The sequence below is a fragment of the Lepisosteus platostomus genome, chromosome 10 (assembly GCF_059453375.1).
Source record: "Lepisosteus platostomus isolate fLepPlt1 chromosome 10, fLepPlt1.hap1, whole genome shotgun sequence".
In the NCBI taxonomy this organism is placed as follows: Eukaryota; Metazoa; Chordata; class Actinopteri; order Semionotiformes; family Lepisosteidae; genus Lepisosteus; species Lepisosteus platostomus.
In genome coordinates, this window is record NC_142620.1 from 47,707,363 (window position 1) to 47,714,278 (window position 6,916).

Here is a 6,916-nt window from a genome sequence, read left to right on the forward strand (position 1 = left end):
GCAGATTTAATCTAATTTTCTGACAATTACTTGTTCCTATGCTCAGTATTGTACATCTCCAGACTCCAACTACCTCAACTGCTCCTCTCGATCCAGAGGATCAGCATTTGTACTGGGTCCTCCAGCAGTACCCAACTCCTCCCTCTGTCACGGAGAGGAAGCCCAGCAGTCCTAAGGAGAAACGTTCACGTCTACCACTTGTACCCACAATCTCATTCTTGCAATCACTACACACAACTCGATACCACAGGTGCAGTTATTATAATTCCACATTGCATAATGAACTTAAAAAAGTATGTGTAAAATAAGTTGTTGTTTCTATGAGAGACTTCAAAATAAGCAGTGAAGTATTAGCCAGAATTGAAACTATGAGGAAATGGATTTAAAATTCAAAACAGGAGGTACAGGTACTTCTTTTTGCAAATGGTTGTGGGAATATGGAACAAACTATGGTCATGTTGTTGAAGTTGATACCCTGGCTCTCTTCAAAATACAGCAGGATGCATGGATTGTCTGATCTTAAAGTAAACCATCAGTACTGTTAATATTCTTGTTTACTATTGGTACTGCTCCAGTATTCACAGCACTGCACATTTGAACCCAGGGATTTGTCATGCTACACTTTTTCTTTATTCCTTTACTATTCATCAGCGGGATCATGCAGCTAAAATTATTGTCTGCACACTGTGGAAGACAAAATCTCACCTCCTTGTACAGGTTTATTCCCCCGGTAGTACATTTTTCTTCTTGCAGCTGACATCCTTATGAAAGGACAGGACACTGATGCTTTAGAAAAGTGTAGGATGACAAATCCCTGGGTTCAAATGTGCAAGCCAAACAGCATTTCACATTGAAGAAGCTGTTTTCTACAGCAAGCAAAAAACAGAAGAAAAGGACGTAGCCAGTCATTCTTCTTGATACTTTGTACACCCAAATTAAAATAAAACGTATTTTGGATTGTTATAGCTTGGTTATTTAAAAAGCAAGACATGCTTATTTAACAAGATGAAACAGAATGGTTAGTTACAATTATAACCATACACATGAATTTACAAAAAGAATAAAACCTCTTGAGATAATTTAAAATTCTAAATAATGATACTGTAAGAAATGTACTCAGTTTATACGTAGATTTCAACAGAATGGAGGAGTAAGAAAAAAATAAGACTTTTAAACAACTAGAACCCATGAAAATGCTGATTTAAAAAAATATACATAATGTAAATATATACTATACTTCATTGAACACCTTTTACACATCACATGCTTCTGACTAAACAAGCCTTCAGTTCAACATAATATTTTGAGCACATTATTTGAAACACAAAACCAAAGAAAGACATACAGTATAATGGTTTTAAGACTTATTTTCCAACAGCTTTCTGAGTAAGAACATAATCCATGAGATATAAAGGAAATCAAGAATAACAGCTCATACAGTGCCTTGCGAAAGTATTCGGCCCCCTTGAACTTTTCAACCTTTTGCCACATTTCAGGCTTCAAACATAAAGATATACATTTTTTATTTTATGTGAAGAATCACCAACAAGTGGGACACAATTGTGAAGTGGAACGAAATCTATTGGATTTTTGAAACTTTTTTAACTAATAAAAAAATGAAAAGTGGGGCGTGCAAAATTATTCGGCCCCCTTGCGTTAATACTTTGTAGAGCCACCTTTTGCTGCGATTACAGCTGCAAATCGCTTGGGGTATGTCTCTATCAGTTTTGCACATCGAGAGACTGAAATTCTTGCCCATTCTTCCTTGCAAAACAGCTCGAGCTCAGTGAGGTTGGATGGAGAGCGTTTGTGAACAGCAGTTTTCAGCTCTTTCCACAGATTCTCGATTGGATTCAGGTCTGGACTTTGACTTGGCCATTCAAACACCTGGATACGTTTATTTGTGAACCATTCCTTTGTAGATTTTGCTGTATGTTTGGGATCATTGTCTTGTTGGAAGATAAATCTCCGTCCCAGTTTCAGGTCTTTTGCAGACTCCAACAGGTTTTCATCCAGAATGGTCCTGTATTTGGCTGCATCCATCTTCCCCTCAATTTTAACCATCTTCCCTGTCCCTGCTGAAGAAAAGCAGGCCCAAACCATGATGCTGCCACCACCATGTTTGACAGTGGGGATGGTGTGTTGAGGGTGATGAGCTGTGTTGCTTTTACGCCAAACATATCGTTTTGCATTGTGGGCAAAAAGTTCGATTTTGGTTTCATCTGACCAGAGCACCTTCTTCCACATGTTTGGGGTGTCTCCCAGGTGGCTTGTGGCAAACTTTAGACGAGACTTTTTATGGATATCTTTGAGAAATGGCTTTCTTCTTGCCACTCTTCCATAAAGGCCAGATTTGTGCAGTGTAAGACTGATTGTTGTCCTATGGACAGACTCTCCCACCTCAGCTGTAGTTCTCTGCAGTTCATCCAGAGTGATCATGGGCCTCTTGGCTGCATCTCTGATCAGTCTTCTCCTTGTCTGAGCTGAAAGTTTAGAGGGACGGCCAGGTCTTGGTAGATTTGCAGTGGTCTGATACTCCTTCCATTTCAAGATGATCGCTTGCACAGTGCTCCTTGGGATGTTTGAAGCTTGGGAAATCTTTTTGTATCCAAATCCGGCTTTAAACTTCTCCACAACAGTATTACGGACCTGCCTGGTGTGTTCCTTGGTCTTCATGATGCTCTCTGCCCTTTCAACAGAACCTTGAGACTATCACAGAGCAGGTGCATTTATACAGAGACTTGATTACACACAGGTGGATTCTATTTATCACCATCAGTCATTTAGGACAACATTGGATCATTCAGAGATCCTCGCTGAACTTCTGGAGTGAGTTTGCTGCACTGAAAGTAAAGGGGCCGAATAATTTTGCACGCCCCACTTTTCATTTTTTTATTAGTTAAAAAAGTTTCAAAAATCCAATAGATTTCGTTCCACTTCACAATTGTGTCCCACTTGTTGGTGATTCTTCACATAAAATAAAAAATGTATATCTTTATGTTTGAAGCCTGAAATGTGGCAAAAGGTTGAAAAGTTCAAGGGGGCCGAATACTTTCGCAAGGCACTGTACAAGGGAATGGACAAAAGTACAAGGAGCAAATGTTTAAAAAGGATAAAAGGAAGTGCACATCAGGGCAGCTTGTTGGCACAGTGGTTAGCATGTTTGCCTTGCAGTGCTGGGGCCCTGGGTTCAATTACTGGGAGGGTTTCTGTGTGGAGATTCTATGTTTTCCTTGTGTTTGCATGGGTTTCCTTGGTCCTCCTTCAGTCCAAAGACATACTAGCAGAAAAATTGGTTTCTGAGAAAACTGGCTGTGGTGTCAGTGTGTGCGTGTTTGTGTCTGTCCACCCTGTATTGGACTGGCGTCCGTCCAGGGTGAACCCTGCCTTGTGCCTGTTGCTTTCTGAGATAGAATCAGTTAGCCCTGCGACACTGAATTGAATTAAGCAGTTAGAGAATGGATGGATAGATTGAAGTTTTAAATCAACATTTTTAATCATTCTGTGAAAAGGGGAATTTGAAGTCCTTTTATAGTATTTTCTTTTTTCTATCAACAGTAAATATTTATGCACATTTACAGGATATGTGTAAAATGGCGTGGTGCCATTTTTTGTGTCTTAGGTTTGCTTCATGACTCAGGCACCTCTGAATTGTTTTGCATGCGTTTTTGCCAGGAGCTCTGGTTTCTTTCCACCTCCCAAAGACATGTTGGCTTGGTTGTTGGCTACTCTAAATTTTTTCCCTCTGGGATTCATTATAGTCATACCTAGTCCCCCTTATATCCTGTTTGCAGGGTATGAAATTATACAGACAGGCAGCAGAACAAAGGAATTTGGAAGTGTTTGTTATCTCAAAATAGTTGTTTTCAGATTAAATATGAAAAGATTATCAAAGTAAGCAATTTATCCCAGGAGGTCTAACAACCACAGTATTTAATGATCTATATTGTCTTATGTAAATATATTTAGCGCCAGCAACAGTGAATATTTTTCCTGATGTGGATAACCATTTCCACATAAATGTTCTAAACCGTGGATGTAAAAAAAAACTAAGTTTGTTGCATTGGTATTTGTCTATGATTTAATTTAACACCTGTTCTTGGGCTGTCTGAACTAATTATATATTTGAATCCGAATAATTGGCACAGTTTTGGCAAAGAAAACTGTTCAACTGGATCACATGCTGCCAATTCCTTAATCAGGTCCTAAAAATACAGCCTCTTAGGAGGAAGGAAATACATTCCTTAATTTATCTGTGATTTCGTCAGATTTTAGTGTTACCAAAATATGGATTTCTTTTTTTAGAAATCTCCAGTTACTCATTCAAAAAGGTAAGTTAAAACATTTGTTTTAGAATATTGGCTTATTAAATCACTCTCTGTTATATTTTGTAGCAAATGGTCCAGAAATGAATTTAGAAAATACCATGGTGAACAGTACTATTAAATACTTTTTGTTACTGGATTACATTATATAAAATGAGAATTGTTTAATACTAAAAATATAAGGAATAACGGCATATATCAGTTACTACATTGCAAATTATAATATCCAATATGCTTGTATTCTTTGTATTCTTGGCCAAATCCAAAGCTGTAATACCTACCATCATATTTGTATTATGATAAAACAGCTTTCTAGTTTTGTTCCACCTGTCATAATTTATTACCAAGAAAAGAGTAAAACCTTATCCTTAGGGGACATGCTGTAATGGCCTTTCTTCCAGAAATTTTTTTGAATATATCTGAAAAAAGGTGCTTACTTTTGTTATGTAATTCCTCTGGGGATGGTTGCAGTAATTCATTCGAATAATTAGTGATATTTTGCAAATATGACCTGCATTCCTCCCAGCAAAAACAAAATAAATATTGAATTTTCACTGATGGTGTCATAAAAAAAGAATTCATTTTGTTGTGGTTTTTGTTGATTGACAGTCACAAAATGTATTTGAGAGAGAATAATTCATCATCTGAGGTCAGTATCGGGAAACCTCATAGCAAACAAGTACTTCAAAAGCTCTGTAATGGCAAATTTGTTTTAATACCAACTTGGAGTTATTTTGTTTGTCCTTTTAGAAGCTTAATCTTGACACTCTCGCAATCCTATTACATATGATTGAATTTCATGATTGGAAGGAACCGTTTAAAAGTGAAACAAGAAAAAAAGTGTGCGATTTCTAACTAAAGACAGCCATTGTATTGGTGCTAATGATTAAGTTTGTCACATTAACTACAACTGTTGAACAGATACTTTTTGCCTTGATACCCTGTGCTAGTAGACACTGACAATAAATGAACAACAAATATTTTGAGACTTGAGTGCTATTAGAAGCATGTAATTAAATATTTATATTAAAGGTATTGTGCAGGTGGAAAATTAGATTTATTGAATTGTGGAGTTGGTAAATTGCACTGGGTGAGCCAAAGTGTTAATACTATCTAGCATACAAGTACAATAAACAAACCATAAAAATAAATTAAAAAAACAAAATCCACCCCTTTTTCTCCATAGAAGCTTTTTTATACTGTGAATATGGAATAATACCATACCATCAAGTTAGGACAACTCAGATGTTGTTAGACAGTTGTAGATTCTTTACAATATCACTACATAAGTTGCATGCACAGCCCGAGGCAAACTGTGTTACTGCAATTTAAAAAAGAAAGAAGATTTGGCTGCTGTTTACTTTGTAATGTGATGTGAATTATACTGCTTGTACACAGTATTTCTCTCTCTCAGAAATCAGCAGATACGTAATTGATCCATTGTAGTATTCTGAATGAAAACAAAAAAAAAAGAAAACCATAATTAACTGATACTTTTTTGTAATTTACTGGAAACCCACTGTGCTATACATGCCACTGTGAAATTTCAAGTGAAGATGTCTTAAATTACTTTCCATAAAAGGAATATATTGCCTTCTGAGCATAAAAGGAATTATTTATTATCATGCAGGTGGACTCCTTTTGTGAATGCTTCAGCACTACAAAGACCCAGAAATGAAATATAATTAAAATACAGAAATGTCATTCTTGTATTGATAGAGATGCACTTATTTGATGCATTTTTAAGATAAATCATTTCAGTGCAGAATTTCCATATGCTTTGTTGTTTGAAACTGTGTAAAAATGTAAGGTTTGAACTGATGCTGTTAAGCTTTATTTTGTATTATTGCCATATTCTCCAGTTGTACTGTATTTAAGCCACTAAAAAGATAATTTGCTACAGTATATTAAACATATTTAGCTGTCTAAAATAAAGGTACAAGCAGAGATCTATGCAATATATGCTTTTTTCTTAAACATCTCATATCCATCCATTACGGGAATTTGCATATTAATGAGCTTTTGCCAAACAAGACAGCAGAGTTATTGAACCAGACTTCTAATTTTGGTTTTAAGACACATACTGTATTAGTCCTTTTCAACAGTAAAAGATAGTTACGACATCTAAAGAACATTACAATGTGGAAACAGCTGTCTTTGGCTGCTGACTTTGACTTTATAAAAAAAAGAAACAGACTCTCCTCCCTATCATCATAAAAAACCTCCAAATTAATAAAAATTGCATTCTCATAATCCATAGCACTGTTTGCCAAAATACTAATAACTCTTTTTTTCCCACAGATTTACAGAACACTTTATATACTGTATAAGAGAGCCTCAGAACAGACAAGGTAGAGAAGTTAAAAATTGTTTCACAGTACAGTTTGAATTAAGTCCTACAGCACATTCATACACACATTATTTCAAATTATGCATTTTGTTAAAAAGAATGGTATATTATTTCTTATTAATAACAATCTAACAACATTGGTGACTGTCACTGGATTTGCTGTAATGATAAACCATCACTACGCCCCATGTTACTAAAATAAGTATCCCCTAGGTTGTAGCAGTCCTGAGTACACTCCTAC